This window comes from Sapajus apella, unplaced genomic scaffold (assembly GCF_009761245.1).
Source record: "Sapajus apella isolate SASKATOON/1434 unplaced genomic scaffold, GSC_monkey_1.0 scaffold43, whole genome shotgun sequence".
Taxonomy (NCBI): Eukaryota; Metazoa; Chordata; class Mammalia; order Primates; family Cebidae; genus Sapajus; species Sapajus apella.
In genome coordinates this window covers 18,290,378-18,304,818 of record NW_022436983.1, presented here as the reverse complement: position 1 = coordinate 18,304,818, position 14,441 = coordinate 18,290,378, and the positions used below count along the sequence as shown (strand labels likewise).

The window sequence follows — 14,441 nt, the reverse complement described above, 5'->3', positions numbered from 1 at the left end:
AAAAAAAAAAAAAAAAAAAAAAAAAAAAGGAAAAAAGAAAATAGCAGCGGTGAATTAGCCTGGGCATACCACAAAAACGATCATGCATTATCCTATCCTTCCCTTGATTACTCTATGAAACTGAGTAAAATTACATTTCCTGATTCAGAGGTTGCAACTAAAATATCCTGTGAGTGAACAAAAGGGGAGATTTTGGTAACAGACGTGCTGGCCCCTTACCGTGTAGAGCTGATTCTGTCAGATCTCACCAATGATCATGCTTTCTACAGGATAGGAAGTAATGGGTTGAATCACAGCAATACAAAACTGCCCCTCCCAGCTCTTAGGTACTTTGATTTTAAAAGTGAAGTTTCAAATCGTCTTCTTGATTCCTATGAAAATTTTGATGAAACTTCAGAAAACATAAAAGATTGTTGATAACATGTTCAAATACAAACTAGACTTTGCTCACCTATCTGCATATTCAGCAGATAATGCAGATGTAAATTTTGGCAAGTTCCATTCAGTCTACAAACTTCTTTTTTGTTGTTGTTTTGTTTGTTTTGTTTAACTACACTATAACAACTACATACGTAGCATCGGTCTACAAATGTCTTACCAAAAAGAAAGAAAAGATTTTACCTGCTAAGTGGCCTGCACACCTGGTACACAAGACTACTAAAAAGGTCTGCAATTTGCTTTTCTATGATATTGAGGCTTTCACAGTCAAAGTTTTGGGTTGCTTTTCAGTTTCCTCAAAGCATGAAGAGACAGTTAATGAGGTTTTTGACTTTGTCAAAATAGAAGGAAATAGACTCTATCATGTGCCCACAAGATGGCTATCGTTGTTACCAGCCACAGAAAAGATGTTAAAATGATGGCCTGCCATCAAGTCTTATTTTCAAAACATGGGAAAAGAAGAGTGTTCTTGGGGGGCACAGTGGCTTACGCCTGTAATCCCAGTACTTTGGGAGGCGGAGGCGGGCGGATCACCAGGTCAGAAGTTTGAGACCAGCCTGACCAACATGGTGAAACCCTGTCTCTACTAAAATTGCCAAAATATTAGCTGGGCGTGGTGGCACTTGCTTGTAATCCCAGCTACTCGAAAGGCTGAGGCAGAGGAATTGTTTGAACAAGGGAAGTGGAGGTTGCAGTGAGCCAAGATCACACCACTGTACTGCAGCCTGGGTAACACAGCAAGACTGTCTCAAAAAAAATAAAAATTAAAAATTAAAAAAAAAAGAGTGTTCTTCTCTAATTTGGAAATACATCAAGGATGAGAATTAAGAAAAAGATTACAGTACAACAGAAATATATATGCTTTTTGTCCAGAACTGCTTGATGATCTTTGAAGAAGCTATAAGGAGCCTAGAAAAGGATGAACTAACTGCACATGAGTTACATGATGTTATGTGTAAGTTGTGACAAAAACTCATACAGTGAAAAGATGACTCATTCTTTGGAAAGAAAACTGTTTTAGAACTAAAAAAAATGTCACCAGAAAAGGGCAACCAAATTAAAATGGATCTTCTTGATTTCTTTACAAGAACTATAACTTTTTTTTTTTTTTTGAAACAGAGTCTCATTCTGTCACCCAGGCCTGGAGTACAGTGTCACAATCTCGGCTCACTGCAACCTTCCCCCCTGGGTTCAGGCGATTATTCTGCCTCTGCCTCCCAAGTAGCTGGGACTACAGGCACACATAACCACACCCAGCTAATTTTTGTATTTTTAGTAGAGACAGGGTTTCACCATGTTGGCCAGGATGGTCTCAAATCTCCTAACCTCATGATCACCTGCCTTGGCCTCCCAAAGTGCTGGGATTACAGGCATAAGCCACTGTGCCCGGCCTAATTTTATACTTTTAGTAGAGACAAGGTTTTGCCATGTTGGCTAGGCTGGCCTCAAACTCCTGACCTCAGGTAATCTGCTTGCCTCAGCCTCCCAAAGTGCTGAGATTACAGGTGTGACCCACTGCGCCTGGCCAAACTGTAACTTTTTTGTAATCCACTTTTGGTTTTACAAGTTCAAATTACATCTGTGCTTTAAAACCATTTCCCCTGAGAAGAAGTTTAACTTACAGTAACATTCGATGTGCTTCAGAATGTTTAAAAATGATGGATGTTTTAGACATAGATAACCTCTAAGAATATAGATGCAAAGGACCTGAATGGCAAATAGCTGGTCTACCCAAACAAGCCTATAGATTCAAAAATGGATGGACATTTTTGGGGAGCCGGAAAAGAATTCCTACCATTCTAAACCTGCTATTGCTAAACTAAATCCTAAGTATTCCATGCTCAAATGTTTTTGTTGAGAGTATATTTAGATTGATGTCATCACATTGTACCGACACCAGGAATCAGTGTAATATGGGCTTGATAAGAACACAGCTGCAAGTCAAAGAAAATTTTACATTTGACTGTATTCAGTTTTACCATTACATAAAAGAAAAGAAAGATGTCCTAAAGGCTGCAGGAAGTTCAGAGAAGTATTATTGGAAAAGGAAACAGGAAGAGTAAAAATATCCTACTGTATCATGAGACAGAAACTTGCCATTGTTACTTTTTATTAAATGCAATATCTATTTAGTTAATTTTATTTTGTATTCTCCCTTAAAAAGTCTTATTTTTTGTATCTTAAGGATATAGAATAGTGGCCGGGCGTGGTGGCTCATGCCTGTAATCCAAGCACTTTGGAGGCCAAGGCGGGTGGACACCTGAGGTCGGGAGTTCAAGACCAGCCTGACCAACATGATGAAACCCCGTCTTTAAAAAATAAAAAAATAGAAATAAAAAATATAGAATAATATAACCTACAAAATCTAAATATTCAGTAAAATTTTAAAAAGTTAATTAACTGGTATATCAGAGGACAGAAATATATAATAAAACTGTTATGTATTACTTATACATTATTTATTTAGTCCTGTTATTACTATTTGTCACTTTTAACTAGTCATATTGTTTTGTCTAAATTGCATTTACGTATCTGAAAAATAATATAACCTATATACTTTCAAGTAAACACCTCTAATATTTTATGTTAAAATAACATTGTATTATTATTATAATACAATTATATTATGGTGTGTTTGTTTCGGCTTTTTTTTTTTTTTTTTTTTTGAGACGGAGTTTCACTCATGTTACCCAGGCTGGAGTGCAAGGGCGCGATCTCGGCTCACCGCAACCTCCGCCTCCTGGGTTCAGGCAATTCTTCTGCCTCAGCCTCCTGAGTAGCTGGGATTACAGGCACGCACCACCATGCCCAGCTAATTTTTTGTATTTTTAGTAGAGACGGGGTTTCACCATGTTGACCAAGATGGTCTCGATCTCTTGACCTTGTGATCCACCCGCCTCGGCCTCCCAAAGTGCTGGGATTACAGGCTTGAGCCACCGCGCCCGGACTGTTTCGGCTTTCTCCCAGATTTGGAGCCCGGATTGTGTCCCTACAATCTCAGTCCTTGTGTCCTTAACTATGAGTATTTTTTGGGTTTTTGGTTGTTTTTGAGACAGAGTGTATTAGTTTGTTCTCACACTACTTTAAAAAAATACCTGAGGCCAAGCATGGTGGCTCACACCTGTAATCCCAACACTTTGGGAGGCCAAGGCAGGCAGATCACTTGATGTCAGGAGTTCCAGACCAGCTTGGTCAGCGTGGCAAAAACCTATCTCTACTAAAAATACAAAACTTAGCTGGGTATGGTGGTGGGCGCCTGTAATCCCAGCTACTTGGAAGGCCAAGGCACAAGAATCAGTTTAACCTGGGAGGTAAAGGTTGCAGTGAATCAAGATCATGCCACCACTCCAGCCTGGATGACAGAGGGAGACTCAGTCTTTTTTTTTTTTTTTTTTTTTTTTTTGGGACAGTCTCACTCTGTCGCCAGGCTGGAGTGCAATGGCTCACTGCACCTCCACCTCCCGGGTTCAAGCAATTCTCCTGCCTCAGCCTCCCAAGTAGCTGGGACTATAGGCATGCACCACCATGCCCAGCTAATTTTTGTATTTTTTAGTAGAGATGGGGTTTCACCATGTTGGCCAGGATGTTCTCCATCTCTTGACCTCATGATGTGCCTGCTTTGGCCTCCCAAAGTCCTGGGATTACAGGCGTGAGCCACCACGCCTGGGCAATTCTGTCTTTAAAAAAAAAACACAAAAAAACAAAAAACAGAGACTGAGTAATTTATAAAGGAAAGAGGTTTAATTGGCACACAATTTTATTCATTTATTTATTTTTTTTAAAGATGGGGTTTCACCATGATGGCCAGGCTGGTCTTGAACTCTTGACCGCAGGTGATCCACCCACCTCGGCATCCCAAAGTGCTAGGATTACAGGCGTGAGCCACCGTGCCCAGCCTGGCTCACACTTTTGCATGGCTGGGGAGGCCTCAGAAAACTTAGAATCGTGGCAGAAGGCAAAGGGGAAGCAAGCTTGGACCTTCTCACAGGGTGGCAGGAGAGTATGTGTGAGAATGAGGAAGTCCCACATTTTTTGCGGGGGGTGGGGCTTTCCGGCAAAAACCGGAAAGCCTGCTAGACAGACTCTAAAAGAGCTGTAACACTGGAAGTGCCACATTTTAAAACCATTAGCTCTGTGAGAACTCACTGTGACGAGAATAGTGTGATAACCTGCTTTTTGCCAGCTAAAACTCTCTCTTTCTCAGACTGAGAGCTGTTCAGGCTTCACGTTAGCTTCTTGAGCCCGACAGACTCCATCTTGGCTTCTTCATTTCAGTTATTTTCTCACCATTAAGTATATAACTGTAGTATGCATCTGGGGCAGGCTGACACTGGGCACCTCCAGGAATGCATTTGTTGATAAGAGGCCGAGTTAAGTGGTACGAGCAGAGCCTGGGAATGCAGGTGCTGTCGAGTGCCCACAGGCCCCGTTATCTGTAAGTTGTATGTCTTTTATGACAGCTTTACCCTTCGCACCTGGCATTGTTTTATTTCTCATGCATTAGTTTATTTTTTAACGTTTTGCTTACTCTGCTTCTGTGAAAAATTTGCTTCAGCTAGGTTCTCCCCTCCGTTTTAAAGCTAGGGTATAAAAGACCACCTTTTTCTTCGGGGCCGAGAGAATTTTGTGCATTAGTTGCCTCTTAGTCACCAGCATAATAAAGGACTCAGAATTCAATCTCAGAGTGTGGCACATCCCTGAACTCGCTCGGATACAACAGCATGTGGGAAACCGCCCCCATGATCCAGTCACTTCCCACCAGGTCTCTCCCTAAACACCTGGGGATTACAAGATGACATTTGGGTGGAGACACAAAGCCTAACCATATCACAGAGTATTGCTCTGTCACCCAGGCTGGAATGCAGTGGCATGATCATGGCTCACTGCAGCCTTGAACTTCTGGGCTCAAGCAATCCTCCTGCCTCAGCCTCCTGAATGGCTGGAACAACAGGCCCATGCCACCATGCTCAGCTAATTAAAAAAAATTTTTGTAGAGACAAGGTCTCACTAGGTTGCTTAGGCTGGTCTTGAACTTCCGGGCTCAAGTGTTCCTCCTGCCTCAAACTCCCAAAGGGGTGGGATTATAGGCATGAGCCACTGCACCAGCCTGGTCCTTGTTTTAAGCAGACTTTCTTTCTTTGGGCTTTATGCCCCCACTATCCAGTTCTAATTATTCTTGGCTAAAGAGAACTACCAAATAATTTCTTTTAGCTGAGGGGATGAGGAAGGCCTTGTAGGCTAAATTGGGTCTTAACGGACAGGAGGAAAGGATTTCTAAAGAAACAGCATTAGGAGAGGATAAGAATTGAAGAAGCGTAGACATGTTAAGCGAAAAATAGATTTGACCTGAAAGGTCAGTTGAAATCAGTTCACAGGGCTTTTTGGGTACCCCGTGTGAGTTGGGAGCAAACCTCCTTAAAGTCTACTTGCACTGGAATGTGAAATGATATGAGCTGACCTTAGGAAGATTACTTTGGCATCATTTATTAGGATGTATTGAAGTAGGATTTTTTTTTTTTAAGACAGAGTTTCACTCTGTCACCCAGGCTGGAGTGCAGTGGTGTTATCTTGGCTCATTGCAACCTCTGCCTCCCTGATTCAAGCGATTCTTCTGCCTTAGCCTCCCAAGTAGTTGGGATTACAGGTATGTACCACCACACCTGGCTAATTTTTGTATTTTTGTAGAGACGGGGTTTTACCATGTTGGCCAGGCTGCTTTCAAACTACCGACCTCAAGTGATCCACCCGCCTCGGACTCCCAAAGTGCTGGGATTACAGGCACGAGCTACCACCCTGACCTGAAGTAGTATTTGACTAGTGTTATGAAGAGCCTCTTAAGGAACTTTTTTTTTTTTAGATGGAGTCTACCTCTGTTGCCCAGGCTGGAGTGTAATGGTGTGATCTCAGCTCACTGCAACCTCCACCTCCAGGGTTCAAATGATTCTCCTGCTTCAGCCTCCCGAGTAGGTGGGACTACAGGCATGTATCACCATATCCAGCTAATTTTTGTATTTTTAGTAGAGACAAGGTATTGCCATGTTGGCCAGGCTGGTCTTGAATTCCTGACCTCAGGTGATCCACCTGCCTCAGCCTCCCAAAGTGACGGGATTATAGGTGTGAGCCACCGCTCCCAGCCAGCCTTAAGGAACTTTTTTTAAAGGTGCAGGCAAGCCGGGCACGGTGGCGGTGGCTCAAGCCTGCAATCCCAGCACTTTGGGAGGCCGAGGCGGGTGGATCACGAGGTCAAGAGATCGAGACCATCCTGGTCAACATGGTGAAACCCCATCTCTACTAAAAATACAAAACATTAGCTGGGCATGGTGGCGTGTGCCTGTAATCCCAGCTACTCAGGAGGTTGAGGCAGGAGAATTGCCTGAACCCAGGAGGTGGAGGTTGCTGTGAGCCAAGATGGCGCCATTGCACTCCAGCCTGGGTAACAAGAGTGAAACTCTGTCTCAAAAAAAAAAAAAAAAAAAAGTGCAGGCAAGAAGTTTTAAGGAAGCCATGGGGTCCTGACAGAATGGGATGACACTGCACTGGACATACAGAGAGGAACAGGTTTGGTGAGGAGGGTAGATGTTGAAGTTAGCTTTGCACAAGTTGAATTCTTCAAACAGTGAGAGCTGGAGGTCTAGCTCTTGGTGAAAAGGTGAGCGTAAAGGTACAGGGGCCACACAGTGGCTCATGCCTGTGATACCAGCTCTTGGTGAGACCAACTTGGAAGATTGCTTGAGCCCAGGAGGTTGAGACCAGCCTAGGCAACATAATGAAACTTTTACAGAAAATACAAAAAATTAGATGGGTGCGGTGGCTCACGGATGTAATCCCAGCACTTTGGGAGTCCAAGGCGGGCAGATCACGAGGTCAGGAGTTCAAGACCAGTCTAGCCAACATGGTGAAACCCTGTCTCTATTAAAAAAAAAAAAAAGAAAGAAAGAAAAAGAAAATACAAAAAATTAGCCCAGTGTGGTGGTGTCCTCCTGTGGTCCCAGCTTCACAGGAGGCTACGGTGGGAGGATCGCTTGAGCCTGGGAGGTCATGGCTGGAGGCACTAAGATAAGAAGGTTAAAAACAGAAAAAATTTTTGGTATTTAGGAATTCACTGGTGATCACCTTTAAGAGAATGGTTTTACCAAAAGATTAATGACAGGTATTTAAAGTTGTCATAAAGACCTTTTCACACACCCACGATGCCCATCTTAATTAATTTTCATATATATTTAAATTAAAAATACAAAAATTAGCTGGGCTTTGGTGACACATGCCTGTAATCCTAGCCACCCGGGAGGCTGAGACGAAAGAATTGCTTGAACTTGGGAGGCAGAGGTTGCAGTGAGCCAAGATCGTATCACTGCACTCCAGCCTGGGTGACAGCGAGACTTGGTCTAAAAAAATAAAAGCATTGGCTTTAGAGCTAACCATATCTGAGTTGAATGCCCTGGTTTGGGGACCTAAGAGGTTGCAATACTGAACAAATGATTTAGCCTTTCCAACCTGCAGTTTTCTCAGTACCTCAGTCATCAAGGCTGTGATAAAAATGACGTGAGACATAGGGAGGTTTTTGCAGAATTCCTGGCACCTAGAAAATACTCGATGAATATCTGTTGAATGAATGAACATGAGCTAGGTCCAAAAGCAGGATGGAATCACACAAGGAAGAGCTCTCTGGAGGAGGTGAGACATTGGAATATATGTAAAGTGCAAGAGGAGGAGTTACAGAGACACTATGGAGAAACAGTGAAGCAGAGTAGTTACAAACGTGGGCTTTGGAGACAGCCAAAGCAGGGTTCGTATATCAGCTCTGCCGCTTAATAGTAGTGTGGCTTCAGCAAGTCACCTCATTCTAAACCTGTGGACAGAAAAAAAATGGAAACAAAAATGGCAGACTTTTAAAATTCTGTAAAATACATATAACCTAAAATTTACCATTTGAACAATTTTTAAGCGACTAGTTCTGTGGAACCGAGTATATTCACATTGTCGTTCGACCATCACCAGCAGCCATCGTCATGTGTATATGGATGTCAGTTACAGTGGTTATTTTTTTTTCTTTTTAATTTAGATTTGTGGAAAAAATGGATAGTACAGAAAGTTCCCATATTAACCCCTCCTTTATCTCTATAATTAACATCTTTCATTATTGTGGTATATTTGTTACAATTACTGGACTTGTATGATACATTATTATTAACTGACATCCACAGGGTATTCAGATTTCTTTAGTTTTTTTGCATAACATCTTTTTCTGTTCCAGGATCCCATCCAGAATACATTGCGTTTAGTTATGTCTCCTTAGTCTCCCCTTGGCTGTATCAGTTTTGCATACCTTCTACTTTCTTTTTGATGATATAGATTTGAGGAGTACTAGTCAGGAATACTGTAGGTGTTGTTTTGTTTTGTTTTGTTTTGTTTTTTGTGAGATGGAGTTTTGCTCTTGTTGTCCAGGCTGGAAGTACAATGGTGCAATCTCGACTCGCCACAACCTCCGCCTCCCAGGTTCAAGTGATTCTCCTGCCTCAGCCTCCAGAGTAGCTGGGATTACAGGCATGTGCCACCAGGCCTGGCTAATTTTGTACTTTTAGTAGTAGAGACGGGTTTTCTCCATGTTGGTCAGGCTGGTCTTGAACGCCTGACCTCAGGTGATCCGCCTGCCTCGGCCTCCCAAAGTTCGGATATTACAGGAGTGAGCCACCGTACCCAGCCCAGTGTTCAGTTTTTAAAATGTATGTGTCATTTTATGATTAAAAATTAATCAGGGCCGGGCGCGGTGGCTCAAGCCTGTAATCCCAGCACTTTGGGAGGCCGAGGCGGGTGGATCACGAGGTCAAGAGATCGAGACCATCCTGGTCAACATGGTGAAACCCCGTCTCTACCAAAAATACAAAAAATTAGCTGGGCATGGTGGTGCGTGCCTGTAATCCCAGCTACTCAGGAGGCTGAGGCAGGAGAATTGCCTGAACCCAGGAGGCGGAGGTTGCAGTGAGCCGAGATCGCGCCATTGCACTCCAGCCTGGGTAACAAGAGCGAAACTCCGTCTCAAAAAAAGAAAAAAAAAAAAAAAAAAATTAATCAGTTGCAGCTGGGCATGGTGACTCACACCTATAATCCCAGCATTTTGGGAGGCTAAGGTGGGAGGATTGCTTGAGGCCAGGAGTTCAAGACCAGCCTGGCCAACGTGACAAAACCCATCTCTACTAAAAATACAAAAATATAGCCAGCCACAGCGGCACACACCTCTAATTCCAATTACTAGGAGGCTGAGGCACAAGAATCGTGTGAACCTGGGAGGCGGAGGTTGCAGTGAGCCAAGATTGTGCCACTGTATCCCAGTCTGTGTAACAGAGTGAGACTCTGTCTCAAAAAAAAAAAAAAAAAATCAGTGTGGACAGTATCTGCTGGGCCTACTACCTTAAAACACATACACATGCATGTGCACACACAAACCTCCAGGCTATCACTTCGGTGTGAGCCATCATCATTTCTCACACTAACCACTGCTACTGTCTCCCTGGTTCATCCTGGAGCTTCGTTCCCATATATTTTGTCCACATGGCAGCCACAGAGAAGCTTTTACAATGTAAACCAGAGTCTGTTACTTCTGTTCTCCACTACTTCAATGGCTAAATTGATACCAGTAGCAGAGGGTGCTGCTGTAGATACCCAAAAATGTGGAAGTAACTTTGGAACTGAGTAAGTCAGGGGTTGGAACCGATTGGAGGGCTTAGAAGAAGACAGGCAAATGTGGGAAAGTTTGGAACTTTCTAGAGATTTGTTAAATGGCTTTGCCCAAAATGCTGATAGCGCTATGGACAGTGAAGTCCAGGCTGAGGTGGTCTCAGACAGAAATTAGGAACTTTTTGGGAACTGGAGCAGAGGTGACTCTTGTTATGTTTTAGCAAAGATACTGGCAGCATTTTGCCCCTGCCTTAGAGATTTATGGAACTTTGAACTTGAGAGAGATGATTTAGAGTATCTGGTGGGAGAAATTTCTAAGCAGCAAAGCATTCAAGAGGTGACTTGGGTGCTGTTAAAGCCATTCAGTTTTATAAGGGAAGCAGAGCATAAAAGTTCAGAAAATTTGCAGCCTGACAATGGGATAGAAAAGAAAATCCCATTTTCTGAAGAGAAATTCAAGCTGGCTGCAGATATTTGCATAAGTAACAAACAGCGAAATGTTAATTCCCAAGACAATGGGGAAAATGTCTCTAGAGCATGTCAGAGGTCTTCATGGCAGGCCCTTCCATCACAGGCAACAGGATCGAAACTCCGTCTAAAAAAAGAAAAAGAAAAATTCACAATCACTTTTTTGAGATGGAGTCTTGCTCTGTAGCCAAGGCCAGCGTGCAGTGGCTCGATCTCGGCTCACTGCAACCTCTGCCTCCCGGTTCCTGGTTCAAGCAATTTTCCTATCTCAGCCTCCCAAGTAGCTGGGATTACAGGCACAAGCCACCATGCCCAGCTAATTTTTGTATTTTTTAGTAGAGACAGGATTTCACCATGTTGGCCAGTCTGGTCTTGAACTCCTGACCTTATGATCTGCCCAACTTGGCCTCCCAAAGTGTGTGAGCCACCATGCCCGGCCCACAGTCACATTTTATGTATGCAGCTACATTTATGTAAGTGAAAACTTGGTAGTTTGATAGCTTGTTCATTTTTATTTTTCAAGCATTATGTAAACAAAAAGAACCTTAGTCTGCCAGAAGTTTCAAAGAAAATTGGCAAAACAAGATTCCCTTAGTAACCATACATACAGCTATATTCAGTAAGTAAATGGTGTTTATGCTTTTCTTAAACAATGGAGTTCATTTTGGCCAACTGTCTATTAAAAAGTGCATAAGCAGGCCGGGCGCGGTGGCTCAAGCCTGTAATCCCAGCACTTTGGGAGGCCGAGGCGGGTGGATCACAAGGTCAAGAGATCGAGACCATCCTGGTCAACATGGTGAAACCCCGTCTCTACTAAAAATACAAAACATTAGCTGGGCGTGGTGGCGCGTGCTTGTAATCCCAGCTACTCAGGAGGCTGAGGCAGAAGAATTGCCTGAACCCAGGAGGCGGAGGTTGCGGTGAGCCGAGATCGTGCCATTGCACTCCAGCCTGGGTAGCATGAGTGAAACTCCGTCTCAAAAAAAAAAAAAAAAAAAAAAAAAAAAAAAAGCGCATAAGCAAACTGCTTATTCATTTTCCACATCCTGTTTGGCGAAGTGTGACACATAACAATAGAAAAAGATAATATAATCTTGGGATGCATATACAATCAGTGCACAGAGAGTTGTTGTATCAGCTTTCAGAAGAGCATTTAAACACTGCCACCCACGTTTTTCCTACAATCGGGTGAATACAAGGTTCTCCCCTTGGTCTCAGTGGAAGTCTGAATCACAAGCACTGCCAGGTTCACAAAGCTGTTAATTCTTCAAAACACCAAATGGTTGTCAAAAAGGGGAGTACAGGCGGGGCACAGTGGCTCATGCCTGTAATCCCAGCACTTTGGGAGACCAAGGCGGGTGGATCACGAGGTCAAGAGATCAAAACCAGCCTGGCCAACATGGTGAAACCCCATCTCTACTAAAAATACAAAAATTAGCTGGGCGTGTTGGAGTGCACCTGTAGTCTCAGCTACTCAGGAGGCTGAGGCAGGAGAATTGCTTGAACCCAGGAGGTGGAGGCTGCAGCGAGCTGAGATCGCCAGGTGCACTCCAACCTGGTGACAGAGCAAGAGTCTGTCTCTTAAAAAAAAAAAAAAAAAGGAAGTATAAAAATCTGAAGACTCTAGTGGTATAATCTAATTAAGGTTATGTGAAGCACATGATTGCAGTCATGTCAAAGCAGTTTCTATGAGCACACTGTTACCTGTTAAAAAAGCAAACAAGGCTGGGCTCGGTGGCTCATGCCTGTAATCCCAGCACTTTGGGAGGCCAAGGTGGGTGGATCACGAGGTCAAGAGATGAGACCATCCTTGCCAACATGGTGGAACCCCTGTCTCTACTAAAAATACAAAAAAAAAAACTAGCTGCGTGTGGTGGCGAGAGCCTGTAATCCCAGCTACTCGGGAGGCTGAGGCAGGAGAATCACTTGAACCCAGGAGGCGGCGGTTGCAGTGAGCCAAGATTGTGTCACGGCACTCTAGCCTGGGTGAAAAGAGTGAGACTCCATCTCAAAAATAAATAAACAAATAAATATAAAAATAAAAAAGCAAATAAGGCCAGACACAGTGGCTTGTGCCTGTAATCCCAGCACTTTGGGAAGCCATGGCCGGCAGGTCACTTGAGGTCAGGTGTTTGAGATCAGCCTGGCCAAGAAGGTGAAACCCCATCTCTACAAGAACTACAAAAAATTAGCCAGGCTTGGTGGTGGGCGCCCATAATCCCAGCTACTCAAGAGGCTGAGGCAGGAGAATCACTTGAACCCAGGAGGCAGAAGTTGCAGTGAGCCGAGACAGTGCTGTTCTACTCCAGCCTGGGCAACAGAGTGAGACTCCATCTCAAATCGGAAGACCCAGCACAAGGAAGACTCTGTCTCACACACACAAAAAAATTCTATATGTGTGTATATTTGACAGATCTTGAAGAAAGCTGCGGAAGGGCACTCGTTAAAATGTTAGCTAGTTGCCGGGCGCAGTGGCTCAAGCCTGTAATCCCAGCACTTTGGGAGGCCGAGGCGGGTGGATCATGAGGTCAAGAGATCGAGACCATCCTGGTCAACATGGTGAAACCCCGTCTCTACTAAAAATACAAAAAATTAGCTGGGCATGGTGGCACGTGTCTGTAGTCCCAGCTACTCAGGAGGCTGAGGCAGGAGAATTGCCTGAACCCAGGAGGCGGAGGTTGCGGTGAGCCAAGATTGCGCCATTGCACTCCAGCCTGGGTAACAAGAGCGAAACTCCGTCTCAAAAAAAAAAAAAAAAAAAAAAAGATAACCATTAATGGCAATGCTGAAACACTATAGAACCTTTAAAAACAGTGGATGGGAGGGAAAAAGACACTTGATCACTGTGGCAAAATAAAATGGGAAAAAGTGAAAAAAGCGAAGTCTATAATAAATAATAGACACCAATAAAAGGGATAGGGTCAACATTGCAGTTGTTCCAATAAATGTAAAAATGTTGAATTTACCTATCAAAGAAAAAATAACTTCATACTGGCTGTAAAACTCAGCTAGCTGTTACTCATCTAACTCAGCTAAGAGATGTTGTTCACCTGCTAAAACACTTAAAACAGAGTGAACATCTAGGTTGGGTGTGGTGGCTCATGTCTGTAATCCCAGCGCTTTTCGAGGCCAAGTCAGGCAGATCACCTGAGGTCAGGAGTTGGAGACCAGCCTGGCCAACATGGTGAAACCCAATCTCCCCTAAAAATACCAAAATTAGCTGGGTAATCCCAGCTACTCGGGAGGCTGAGACCGGAGAATCACTTGAACCCAGGAGACAGAGGTTGCAGTGAGCCAAGATCGTGCCACTGCACTCCAGCCTGGGTGATAGAACAACACTCCGTACAAAAAAAAAAAAAAAACACCAAAGTGAACATCTAACAAAAATTTTATTCACAATCTACAAATATTGTTAAAATATTTCAGAATATATCTAACAAGACATGTGCAAGATGTATATGAAAAATGCTATAGGAGCCAGGCGCAGTGGCTCATGCCTGTATTCCCAGCACCTTGGGAGGCCAAGGTGGGTGGATCACTTATGGTTAGGAGTTAGAGACCAGCCTGACCAATATGGTGAAAACACATCTCTACAAAAATATGAAAATTAGCCGGGTATGGTGGTGTGAGCGTGTAGTTTCAGCTTCTTAGGAGGCTGAGACAGGAGAATTGCCTGAACCTGGGAGACGGAAGTTGCAGTGAGCTGAGATCATGCCACTGCACTGCATTCTGGTGGAGGTGCAGTCTGGGAGACACAGCGATAGTCCGTCTCAGACAAGAAAAAAAGAAGATTAAAGAACAAAGAAAAACAACAACAATAACAAAACAACAAACAAAATAACAAATAAAAAAAAGAGGAA

The 14,441-nt window shown here is 43.5% G+C and overlaps 1 non-coding gene across 1 annotated transcript; it reads right to left on the bottom strand.

Moving 5' to 3' along the window:
- Positions 1-4,480: 4,480 nt before the first annotated feature.
- On the bottom strand, positions 4,481-4,542 carry LOC116566711. The gene has a single exon (XR_004275989.1). It is a non-coding gene; the product is annotated as a U7 small nuclear RNA (small nuclear RNA).
- Positions 4,543-14,441: the final 9,899 nt, after the last annotated feature.